The sequence below is a fragment of the Heliangelus exortis genome, chromosome 2 (assembly GCF_036169615.1).
Source record: "Heliangelus exortis chromosome 2, bHelExo1.hap1, whole genome shotgun sequence".
Classification (NCBI taxonomy): Eukaryota; Metazoa; Chordata; class Aves; order Apodiformes; family Trochilidae; genus Heliangelus; species Heliangelus exortis.
The window spans coordinates 48,704,292-48,716,973 of NC_092423.1; the positions used below are offsets into that span (position 1 = coordinate 48,704,292).

General features: G+C 42.3%; 1 protein-coding gene across 5 annotated transcripts in view; it reads left to right on the top strand.

Annotated features, from left to right (window-relative positions):
• Window positions 1–12,682, top strand: part of ELMO1 (engulfment and cell motility 1) — a 313,181-nt gene that overhangs the window by 256,315 nt on the left and 44,184 nt on the right. Inside the window, exon 1 of one of the 5 annotated variants that reach the window (XM_071736042.1) lies at window positions 3,388–3,409. The exons of 3 other annotated variants lie outside the window; for them this stretch is intronic. The gene's annotated coding sequence lies outside the window, so the exon portion shown is untranslated. Of the gene's footprint in view, window positions 1–3,387; window positions 3,410–3,600; window positions 3,666–12,682 lie in introns of those variants that run through there. One more of the 5 variants, XM_071736041.1, reaches the window with a different exon arrangement.

The following is a 12,682-nucleotide window of genomic DNA, read 5'->3' on the forward strand; positions in this document are numbered from 1 at the left end:
AGCATCTCAAGTAACCTGGATGTGAAAAATCCATTTCCCAGCAGGCTGATCTTGATTATAATTCATGTAGTAATAGAATGAATTGCAATGATAGTACTTTTAGGGACAAAGGTTTACTTCCTCCAAAGGTCTGTTGATCTATTTTTTGTAAGGAAACAGCTTACAAATGTTTTCATATGTTTAAGTACAAGCCATGCAGTGGTGGGGAACTACATGGAGCCTTTAAGTGTGGCTCAGAGACCAAAGTGTTGAAGGGCAGAACTCCTCAATCTGGCAAAGGAGGAGTGTTTGCTAATCTCCTTCATATGCCAGAAGAAAACTAGATTGGGTATCAGGCTGTCTAAAGAACTTTGATCAAGAGATAAATTGTTTGTAAAAAAGGTAAAAGTTTTCAAGCCACTTGTGCCCTAGTGACTAAGAAAGAAACACAGCTGTTAGCTACAGGACCAGCATGTGCTTTCCATTTGTGCTGCCTGAAAAGGAGTCAATTATTTCCAGGAATCCTAGAGCTGGGAGCACAATAGAAAGCCACAGTATGCAATCCATGTCAGTTGTAAGCTCAATCCACAAACTCTTTTCAAGAGTAGCAAGAAACACAGTGGTGCTCAGTTGATTTCTGGAGTGTGGCAGTAGATATATTCTCTAGTGAAAATTAAATTAATGCAAGCTTAGTAAGCAAGAATTCTTCAAGAAGATAGTTAAATAAGAAAGATTTCTCTGAATCTCATCTTCCCTCCGTACTGATTTTGAATCCTTCATAGCAATTTGAGAAGTTGATTATTTGAAAGGCTACTTGTTGACCTTGAGAGGTGATTTACTGAAGGTAAAGCTGTACTCTAGTGAGTGATGGGTGGCAGCATGTGCTACATTGAGTGTGGGCAAGAACAGTGGTTCGAAGGGTCTTCTCAACTCCTCCTGTTTCTCCAAACGCATCCTCTTCTGGTAGGTGGTATTCTCATAAACTGAAACCTTGTTTAAAGTTTAATATTAATATTTTGCTTTAGTATTTTGATGAGTCTGTGGTCAGAATTGGCAGGACTCCACAAAACCCAGTCTTCTAAATGGTTGAACATTTGCTGGGTTTCATTTGCACTATGAGAAACAGCAGCTTCTAGAATATTCCAGGTGTAGAAGAAAAGGCAGAATAGTCAAGAGGTCTGGAGCAAGGACTGTGTCTCTGGGGCAGTCCAGTCTAGTTTGTGTGGAGCTGATGTACAGTCTTGTGAGTGCTCTTTCCTCATAAACATGTTCTACTTTATAATTTTCCCTATGTAAACTACAGGTCTTTGCAGTGTGGACATATCTTGCTTGCTTACATGGTGATCAGCATATGTCATAACATACCGTTGCATAAATAACAAGATGATGGTGGGAAGGTCCTTTCATTCTCACGTGTTCAGTCTAGATAGCAGAAACAGGATTGTGGTGCCATTTGAAGAGACATTGTGCATCCATCTTCCTGGGAAGCTTGTGGAATAGATTTTTGAGATGATAGATACAACGCATGGCTTGAAATGTCATGGAGTGAATTATTTGGCAGTATAGCATGGCATTCTCAGGGAGGCTGAGGCAGACCTCATTGCTTGCTACTACTACCTTAAGAGAGGTTGTAAAGAGGTGGGCATTGGTCTATTCAATGAAGTTACAAGTGATAGAGTAAGAGGTAATGGGCTCAAGTTGTCCTAGGAGAGGTTTAGATTGGATATTAGGAAGAATTTCTTCACTGAACGGTTTATCAGGCATTGGAACTTGTGGCACAGGGCAGTGGTGGAATCACCATCCCTGGAGGTACTTAAGAGTATCTGCTTCTCTTGAGGTGGTTCCACGTCCATTAACTCTTCCTCATCTTGAGGTGGCTCCACACCATCAGCCACCTGAGCAATGGCCTTGGAGCTCATGGTACCTCTCCTCTGGTGCTGCCTCTTCCTCTGTGCCTTTTGAGATCACCTAGTCCATCCCCTGCCATGGGCAGGGCCATCTTTTACCAGCTGAGGTTGCTCAACATGTCTGCCAACCTGGCAGGGAACACTTTAAGGGTTGGGGCATCCACAGCCTCTGTTCATCACCTGTTCCAAGGTCTCAGCATCCTCTGGAGCAGAGGCAGTTCCCTCAGATTGCCTTCATGTGCCCCAGTCCCTCACCATCCCAAAGGGCTGAGGCTGGGCCCTGTGTCTTTGCTGGGCTGGGAGAGCAGGAGCGGCCAGCGGAGTCCAGATGCAGTTGCCAGCGTAGCAAATAAGAGGGAGGGAAAGGATTTTCACTGTCATTTTCTTGGTTTATTGTGGTTTTAAAAATATGTTGTGTCCCAATAATAATAAGAACAAACAAAGCAGTGAGGAGGGGCCATAATCCTGAAGGCCAGTGCTTCTCCCTGGCAGAGCTGTGGTCTTCTGCTACTGCGGAGGAGTGGCTGTCTGCTGGTGTCTCCTCTTCATCTGGTGCCATTCCTCCTGCACTGCAGCCAGGCAGCATCTGCCTTCCTCTCCAACCTCCCTTCAGGCAGCGTTCTGGTCTTTAGGCCAAACAAAGCCCACGTCCAGGCCCCAGGGATCTTGTTCTCTGAGGGCCTCTCCCTCTGAGGGCCTTCTCCCAGCAGAGCAGCCTGGAAGAAGCCATGCTGTCTTCTCCCTGTTTCCAAGGGCTCGGAGGGAAGATGGCCACCCTTCAGAAGGGCTGGAGACAGGGCCAAGTGTGGCAGATGGGAAGGAAGAGCTGACAGGAGCTGCGGCCATCGGTAAATGAATTGTTGATGTTGGGGAGATGGAAAATGTGAACCTGCAGGCCGGCCAGGTGCAGAGAAAGGGTGTTCTGGAACATGTCAGGTGTGGTGATGGAGTCAACACTTTTAGACTGGCCTGGCGTGCCTACGGTGCCACCTCAATGGTCATGTGGAGGGAAGCCCTATCACAAAGTGGTGCTGCAAGGGGAGCCATCCTGGAGGTGAATCCTGCTCCTGAGATGTGTCCATCTCCATGGGCTCTTCCTTGTCATGAGGTGGACTGACCTTCCTGGGCTCCTGCTGCTCCTGAGGTGGGTCCACCTCCATGGGCTCTTCCTTGTCTTGAGGTGGGTCCACCTCCATCGGCTCCACACCATCAGCCACCTGAGCAATGGCCGTGAGGCTCATGCTGCCTCTCCTCTCACACCACCTCTTTCTCTGCACGTCCTTCAAGTGCTTATTTGGTTGCCTATGGTGGACAACCCTTCGCTTGGCTTTGGATCCTGTCCTCTGAGTGTTCTGGAGTTCTAGTGCCCCAAAGCTCAGTGAATGTGGGCCAGCTTCTGGGCCTGGCATTTATAGGTTTTGAGTGATGACATAGCTTGAGAGTCCATTATGATGTCATAGCAAATAACCATACATGGCTTTCCTGGTCATATCTGGTCACTTAGTGGGCCTGTGTCCTTAAAGGTACCCTATTGTGGTGGGAAGAGAAGAGTCAGGGGGGCTGAGGGCCACTTGCCCTGGAGATCACTCCTCTGTGTCCATCCCTAATGGATGTACAGCCTGCCAATGCTTGTTGGTAAACTTGCAAGCAAGATAATATTAACATCCCTGGAGGTATTTAGGAGTCATAGAAATACAGTGCTTAGGGATATAGTGTAAGGACTTTTGAACATTAAGTTAATGGTTGGATTCTAGGATCTTGAAGGTGTTTCCAACCAAGGTAATTCTACGATTTTGTGATTCTTTTTTTGATTCTATTAGCTCCAGAAACAGTCTTAGAAAACTCAAACGAGGAAGAAAAGATGAGATTATATTAGATTTGGTATCTAAGAGTAATAATTCCCTTGCAAAAACACTAAGAGGAAAAAACAGACAACTAGAGTAGTACATAGTTGTACATAGGGCAGATGCAGCGATAGAATATTTTAGTGTGGCAGGTTGGATTTCATACCTACATTAGGGAATTCAAATATGTACACAACTTTTTTGTTTCTGGGCATTCATGATTTGACAAATCATAGCTAGGAGTTGGCAAGAGCCTTTGTTGCTTTGTTTTCTTGTTAGCTGTCAGGGAAGGAAGTTGGCATTAACTCAAGCTCTGTTGGAACACAGCATCACCATTCAAGCACATCACTATGCCATCAAGATCAGGACCTACATTCTCCCATATACAATTCCAAGTGTCCTCTGCCAGTCACATTACTAACATTCTCTGACTTGATTCAAACCACCACTTAGTACATATGCAGACCCCTGGAGAAAAATTGCAGCTACCTCAGTTTAGGATTTTGAACTTCATTTTACAACACTCCCAAACCCCTGCAGTGAGCTAATCTGAACAAACATACCTTGCCACTTTAGTGGGAAGGGCTAGGTAGAAGGACATCGCAGGGCAGGCTTGGAGCAAACAGAAGAGTATGTGTGAGCCTGCATTACTCTATCTCATCACTTTATATCCATGCAGATTGATCCAAGTGTTGGCAAAGAAGGATTTGTGTGGGAAGAAAGGCTGCTTAAGGCAGCATCTGTATCTCGAATATGTTCCCACAGCAATACCATGCTTTCAGCATGAATGCACTCCCACCTATGGCTAAGACTTGGAAGCATCTAAATTGGGTATGATAACTAGTATGTTGTATGTGCATGTGTCTAGGTATGCATTAATTCCTTTCTGTAATTTGTACTGTAGGCAAATATCTTTATCTGGACATGTTTCTTACATTCAGAATAAAAATTAATGGGTTTCAGTAGCCAACAGTACAGTAGCCTGACATTAGTTGTCCTTTTTAAAGAAAACCTCTTCACAATAATCACTTCAAGATGATTTCAGGTTAGTTACACTATTGCACACGTGGTAAGGAAGGTGATAATATAAATAAGGCCTATTGCAGTTATGTAGCCACAAAATGATGCACCTTTTCTCACAGAAGATAAACTCTGTTCTTCTTGCAGGCAGTTGTGACTAGGGAAAAGGGAATTCTTGTGAAATTGCCTCATGTACAACTTAGGGTATGGAGCCAACTCTAAGATATAATCGGTGTTTTCTTGACCATGTCTAATGGAGGATAGATGAGTACATATGTAGATGCACGTGGATGAGAAATGGATGCCAGGAAAATGAGAAAGAGGGAATTTTGGTGAGGAGCATTAGAACTCTTCCTGGTGCTTTTGCAAGAATGTGAAGTTTGTTCTATTTTGTTGTAATTTCCCCAATTTTCATGCATTTTTGCCAATTTTCTTCTGTTGAATAGTGTTGCTAAAAGCCAGTTACAGGTTGTTAAGTGTTATTTCTAAAATCAAATGAATGTAGATACAAAGACTGGTAAGTTAGTCACCCTGAGAGATGGAATCCCTTACTCTTGGTGCCTGCCATTCTTAGTCATATGGTAGGCTGAGAAGGTTTAGAGATCTGAACTTACTGAACTCAGTGCACATATAAACTCTACAGAATACGGTGACCTTTGCTGAAGAGCAATTCAGAATAGTTGATCTGATGGTCCCATCTGAACTGAAAGGCTCTCATTCTTGCATGTCAAATTACGAAAAATTACTAAGACTGAAGAAAGTGAAGTGGGGTTACTGCAGCTGTTATAATGCATTACAAAAAAAAAAAAAATTAAGTAGAAAAGGCTTAGCAGACCTTGCAGTCTGTTTTTCTCAACCTAGAGAGCAAAATCTGGATACTGCCCTGTAAAAGAGATGGATGCATGTTCTTTGGCCACAGCACTTTGCAATATTGACTATGGCTGGAAACTAATAGCTGCAAAAGGAGATGCTCACCTCATTTGTCTGTTGGGAACAATCTCGGTTCAGAAAAAGGACAAAAAAAAGAAGCTGTATTTGACGTGGCATTCCTATTAAAAGCATAAAGATAAAACATAGTTGAGAGGCCTATTCTGTAGAGTTCTCCCTCAGCGTTATTGTTCATGTGACAAAACCTCTATAAAATATTACGTGTATAATTTTTTATTGGAATAAATGAAAGCTTTTAATTGTACTCAATAGAGCTAAGCTGATTTAGTCCAAAAGAGTTGTGCAAGATGAGTTACGGCAGTTGCAGCAAAAAATGTTACTTGTGAGGGCAGTCCTACTCTAAAACGTTTTTAAACATTGTCCCATCTTATCCAGTGAATATCTGTCTGTGCTGTGGGTACTTGCTTACTAATGTGATTTTCCTTTACTTTTTACTTCTATTTATGTGGGCATGGGTGAGAAGACTGAACAATTCTGGTTTGTATATAATGTGTATAATTGCTAGTGAGCATCAGATTTGGAGCAAGTCTGCAAGCTTCTGCTCTCTGTTCAGGAGAAATTTCAGAGCATGAAAGCAAGGGAATCAACTACAGCTAAGTACTCCTACCAGTGCCCCCCAATATGTTTATTAATACAACTTTTACAATGATAAATGTACAGATTTCAGAGTTCCCTGTCACATTTTCAAAGCCCTATTTCCCAAGTTCAGATTATCTCCTACTTGAGTACTGCTGAGTACTTAAGTACTGTTTTGCTATTGCAGATATTTTTGGTGTCTGCAACAAAATAAGCTTGTCTACCAAACACCTGAGATGATAAATACTGGGCAAAATCCATGTGGTTACAGAAAATGTAACAGAACCTTTGATAGTGGTGGTTTGTATTTCCCGTTTTACCAAACTGCTGGGAACTACCAAAAATAATACAACATGTTATGCCTGAAATAGCATCATTAAATTCTCTGCTCTGACACATTTGAAATTGGACAGAAAGAACTGATCCGTGCATTTCTTTCCTTCCTGAGGAACTCTAACAGCTTTCTCACAGTAAAAAATGGCTTCATGGTAAAATCCTTTTTAATGGTAAATCCTTTTTTCAACTAGAATGCTCTGGACATGTCTGAAAAAATACCTCATTTTCATTTAAATGACATTTGTGTGAAAGATAATAGCAATTTAATACATTTTTAAAAAATAAACAGGGGCATAGCAAGGAGGCAGATGAAGGTTATAAAAGCCCATAGGATGGGCTTTTTCTGTATTGACAGAAAGAAAGATCTCTGTTCCCACCATTGGCTGTGAACATCTATTTAGTAAGGTATGAATTCTCATCAGTCTCATCTTCCTTGCTCCAAGAAAAAGCCATTGCTTTCCAATCTCTGTGTTCACTGTGAACCTCACTGCTCAAACCCGGGTTCTTTCTGTTATTGGGAGGATTGAGAAGTACACATCTTTTTGCTAACATTTTTTATAACTTCCAGTGAAAAGCAAAAGTGTACTTCTCTTTTAACAGCAAAATAGTTCCTTAGCTCTCAGGCAGAATTCATAACCAGTCTCACTGTGACAGTTGTGTAGTGGCAGCTTTCAGGGGGTATGCTGCAACCAAATTAGCCAGTTTTCGTGCTCCCCAGATCTCTCACCAAATAGATATTTCAGAGAATATGGGGAAAAAAACTTTTATTCAGCTCTTTCCTGAGTAAGTCTTCCTCAATTAGACTTATCTGAACAGCATGTTTTAGAAAGAAAATCTATTTAGAAAGAAGCAAGAATATACTCAAAACTCATGACTGTCCCTTGCATTCAAGTGGGAGTTCTATACACAAGAGACCAAAATGAACTCTGATGATGTGGTAGCAGCCAGAGTGCAGAAGTCATGGTGGGAGCCTTGATATTGATGAGGTTATTTTATTATGTACTGTGGGGCAAAAGAAGAAAAAAATCACGCTGACCTAGCTAAGGCAGTACTTATATGTATGTGTATTTGTGTGGCAGGGGACAGCAGTGGGAGGAAAGCTGGGGAGGAAGCAAGAATAAGTAAAACAAGATCGATTTATCGGCTCTGAATTGTTCATCTGTATTCCATTCTTCACTGTGCTGCAGAGGAGGAGAGTGGCTCTGGCACCATGGTTGGGGAACAGAGCAAGAGAGGAGGAGGAAGGTGATATCTATCACAGCCACCAAAAGTGTTTAAATTGCTAGAGGCTCTGATTAAACAAATGTTGCTGCTGCCTGGCAGCTCTTGCAGACTTTTGCTGGGGCAGAATTAATCAGGAGGTAATTTGTCTGCTGAAATGAGCCAGGGTGGCTTGGCAGCCACTGTCTTGATGGAGACTTTTTTTTCTGAGTTTCCTAGGAGCAATAGTATTTCCAAGCTGCCTTGTGTGCCCAAGGTAATGCCACCAGCTTTTCTAAAGAGGAGGATTTGCTATCAATTGGCCCAGGTGGGGTAAATGACAGCCACAAACAATGATATATGACTGTTGGTAGGCTGATTAGGGAGCCTTGGTAATTACAAAGGAGAAGGTGAAAAGGAGTGACCCATGGGAGTGATCTAAGAACTGCTCCTGTGCAGAACTAAATGGTGCTGAAAGCAGCCTAGGCTTTAGTTAGGCTTTTAGAGGTCTCCCGAATGCATAGAGAACCAATTTCACTGCTGATGCTACCTCATGTAAATGGGAGCAAAAGTAGCCAAGAGGGAAATATCTTGCATTTAAGAGCAGTGCATGGTGTCTGGGAATGAACAAGGTAGCAACCTGGTAACCAGCATGGGCACACCAGTACTATGTGCAGAGAATGGTCACAACACAGCTGAGTGCAGATTGCCTCAGCTGTTGAGGGAAGCTCCAGCACAGATGAGGATGGAAGCTGCTCTTCTGTGTGCTATTTTTTCAACTTCCTAATCACATGGAGAAGGACTCATGTGAAATGATTACTGTGACCTGCAAGGTATAAAACTGTCTTGACTTTTGTTCTTATATGCAGTGCAGGAAAAGGCCCCATAGCAGTGGTACAGCTACAGGTGAGCAAGCAGATCAGCACCTAAGTTAGCTGAACTGACTTTACACTTTTCTTTTCACCTCTTCTTTTCTTAAATATGCTACGTGATTCTATCTTCTACTGTTCACATGTTGTCCTTACAGAAGATCAGTGACAGTATAGCAAATGAGTGGTCTGTAAGAGCTTGCAGTGGGTCCACTGTCCAGGAGGGATGAAGGCAAAACTTAATTACAGGAACCACCCTTGGGAGTGATTATAAAAATCTTAATACCATTCTATGAAGGGCACGGGTATTATAAAAATCTTATTTCTGCAGTGAATTAGGAAGTTTAAAAATACATTTCAGCAACTAAAAGGCAGTCTGCCTGATTAACCTTTAGTCCAAATGCTGAGGTCTCATGGGGAAAGAAAGATTAATTCTAACTGATGTAAAACAGCTACAAGAATGACTTAACATTCCTGATGGTGAAACTGGTGTCATTTTAACACCTTTAGACTTAATGTGACTTGAGGTAAGTACTGTCAGCCCTTAAAAGGTAGGAATCTCACTCTTGCAATGTTTTTGACCTCATTGTTTCCAGGCCTATGGAACTTTGAGATAAGAGGGGTTCTTAAAGCTCAGATATTCTGTTGTCTAAGAAAACTGTTGCTAGCCCAAGAATGAATCTTTGCCTCTATTGGGATGGACTTAGGCTTTATGTCCAATTCTGTTCATTTGGGGGTTTTAGTCCTTTCTAGTGAAAATGAAAACAAAAAAATTCTTTATTTTTTTCAGTGAAGATATTGGGAATGTTGCTTAATCAACTGTCTTCATAAAACAAAATTAGTTTCTTGCTGCAGTAGTTGTGGAGTTGGGATGGATGGATAAAATCAGAGATTTATGAGTGGAGGACAAGTGATACCATAAAAGACATTTCTCTTGTGCCTCTCATAGCTACAGGGCACAGTTACAGATATGGGGAGAAATGTGCTTGCATAGAACAGATTTGTCTCTCAGCTGTACTTACACATTTGCATTGTACTCAGAAGTCTAAAGTAAGAAGTGGTCTCAGCTGGCCAAATCTTTCGGCATCTCAGGAGTGGAAAAGCTTTCCCCTCTGCTTGGAAACTGGAAATTTAACATCTGCTCCTTCCAGAGAGTGAATTTAGTAATCCTGAAAGAGATGTCTTTGGATATGCAGGTTTATCAACTCTTTGAAACAGAAAGCTGTCTGTCCTCTCCAGCATTCTGTTTTCTGTCCAGTGGAGCCTAAAACTTGTTTTATTCCTCTAAGGAAATGTAAAATGAAGAGGCAGAATCCACAGCACACTCTCCTGAGCTCATTTGGAGGATAAGATATTTTGCAGACCTTGGGAATGAAATGTTCTCTGCATACCAAAGAGAACCTCTTTCTGGGTCAGGGCCTTCCCAGCAGGGCATCCACATTTGCATCAGAGGTGTTAGTGCTGCAGCCATGTTCATCTTCTACAACATGTGTGTGTGTCAAGCCTTGGGTTTTGTTCTTGAAAACAGGCTTCCTTGTGATTTACAAGGAAAAAAAGCACAAATCACTGTCACACCTACTTATGCTACTATCACTCAGAACAGCAGCTTGCCTTTTCTCATCTTAAAGAAGGAGAAAAGAACAACAGAAGAAAAATCGTGGAGGCACAATTATTATATGCGTGCCATGTTTCAAGTCTGGCTCTTGCTTGAGAATAAGCAAAGTATCTCTGGAGAAACACAGTGCCAAAGGAGGACAAGGCAAGTAAAAGGGCTCAACAAACACAGCTGGCTTTAAATAACAAATGATGTTAGTCTGGTCTGCATTGAAGGAGAGCTGCTTGTGGGAGCCCATAGTTAAAGGGCTGTGTTTTGGTCCTTTGATAGATTTTGACCTTCAATGCCAGCATACTTTGCTGCCCACAAGAAATGCTTACTGGCTGTGAGCTTTTCTGTTGCTTTGAGCTAGAGCCTCCATGGCAGCAGGGAATGTGCAGCGATCCTGTTGTTCCAGCTGACATCCATCCCTTTTGCCCCTCAAGCCTTCAGCATCCTTGTGAACTGTGGAACATCTTCCCTTTTGTCCCAGGTGGGGGGAAGGTGTTGAGAGAATGGATTATTTATTAGGAGGTTGTGATAAAAACAGTGATCTGGGAAGACTGAAGTCGACAGAGATGCTGCAGGTGATTACTGTATCTTACATCCTTGGAGTAGGAGGAGGGGGTTGGGACTTGGGGAGAAGCAGTGACTAGAGGCAGTTTGATTGGGCAAGCTAAGAGCTGCAGCAGGAGGAGGTTGACCCAGGTTTTATCTCTGACTAAAGGGGAGTGTTTATCAGGTGTTCCCTTAGAAATGCTGACAGTCATAGCTCTGGGAAGAAATGTATGGAGGGCACCCACTGCCTCTGCTGCTGCCTGCCCCATTCGGATGTAAATGATCCAAAGGCCGGGGGGATGTTCTAGCTGCTGCATCCCAACCCTCTCTTTGCCTTGGTGCTGGAAAGGATGTGCTTCCTCAAGAGGCACTGTGCCCTAATAATAATAGTAATAATAATATTCATCAGCAGTAAAAATGCACTTTTTTTATGGACGGAGCCTGAGATTAGTCTGACCCAGTAATACCCTTCACCAGCAAGCTTCTTAAATCAGACATAAAGACCATGGAAGGAAAACTATGATAATTTACATCCTCTATATTCCCCATCATAGGCACATCACAATAGGGTTCCTGTTCCCTCTCCTTGCCTTCCCTTCCTGGAGCAAAGCACGGTTCCTCCCACCTGCCCACAACCCTTCAGCAAGCTCGAGCACAACTCCCACTCAATTCTCCCTGCCAGAGTTTCAGCTGCTGGTGCTGCTTCAATGCACAGGCTGCTCTAGTTGCTGGGCTCAGAGGGTTGATTTTTAAGCTGTCTGTTGAGGTTTTTTTATCCCTCCTCACCTAGCTGCATTTGGCTAGTGATTTGTGCTCCCTTCTTGATGTCCAGATCCCAATTTGGGCATCAGTTGGTGCCAAAATAGATGGGAGAGAAGCTGTAAGCAGAAGTTGTTCCGTGGTGGGGTGAGAAGTTTGCATGATTGGTCCCCAGTCCTAGGGTCCCCACCTGCTTTTTTGCCAGATTGTTCTTTGGTGGCCATCCCATACTCACCTTGTCTGAACCAACACCTGAGTGTCCCCGACTCCCTAAACTCTGTTGGGAGCTGAGGACATTTTAACTTCACAGGTTTCTAAATTGTGAATATGTTTGGTGGGTATCACCCACTACTCTAGAGATGTTTCCTGTCATAGGAATTCTTGTATCCATACACAGATTTTGCTGCTTGATTTCACTTCCTATGGTTATTTGCCACAATTAATAATAAGATATTCATGAAAGTTTTGTCACTGGCAGCTCTCTGCTGACTGGCATGTAAAACCCATTAGAAACTGATTATTTGGATTAATACATTTTTTTCCAGACCTTCCTGTATCTGATGTTCTATTGTTAGTTTGTTACTGATTAAGTAGTTAAGTAGCTCTAGTTTTCAAATCACTAAATATTCCTGATGCCCTCTTTTTACTAATGGTTCATGGCTTCCTTTATTTTAAGAAGTGGGTCTGGAGGCACAAGCAAAAAAAAAAAGGATTACAATGACAAATTGACCAAAAAGAGTAAAATGACAAATAATGTGTGGGATGCACTCTTCAAAAAATCCAAGAATAAATAAAACTTCTCTTAAAGTGCTTTGAGGAGGAGGTTGATGATAATTTTTAATCTTTTTTATTTTTTTTTTTCGAAGTGCCATCTCTAACTTGTTTAGATAAATGTTTTAAATGTCCTAAAACCTAGCCCATATTAACAAAAGCACCTCAAAATAGATTTTTACTGAACTATTTTTGTGAAAAGAAGATTGAGGTGAGGGGAAAAAAAATCCAAATTAATTGGTAATGCCTGTGGTAGATATATTCTTGCAACAGCAATCCACATTCAAGCCACTTGCCTGCTAGACTTACACATGCATGCCA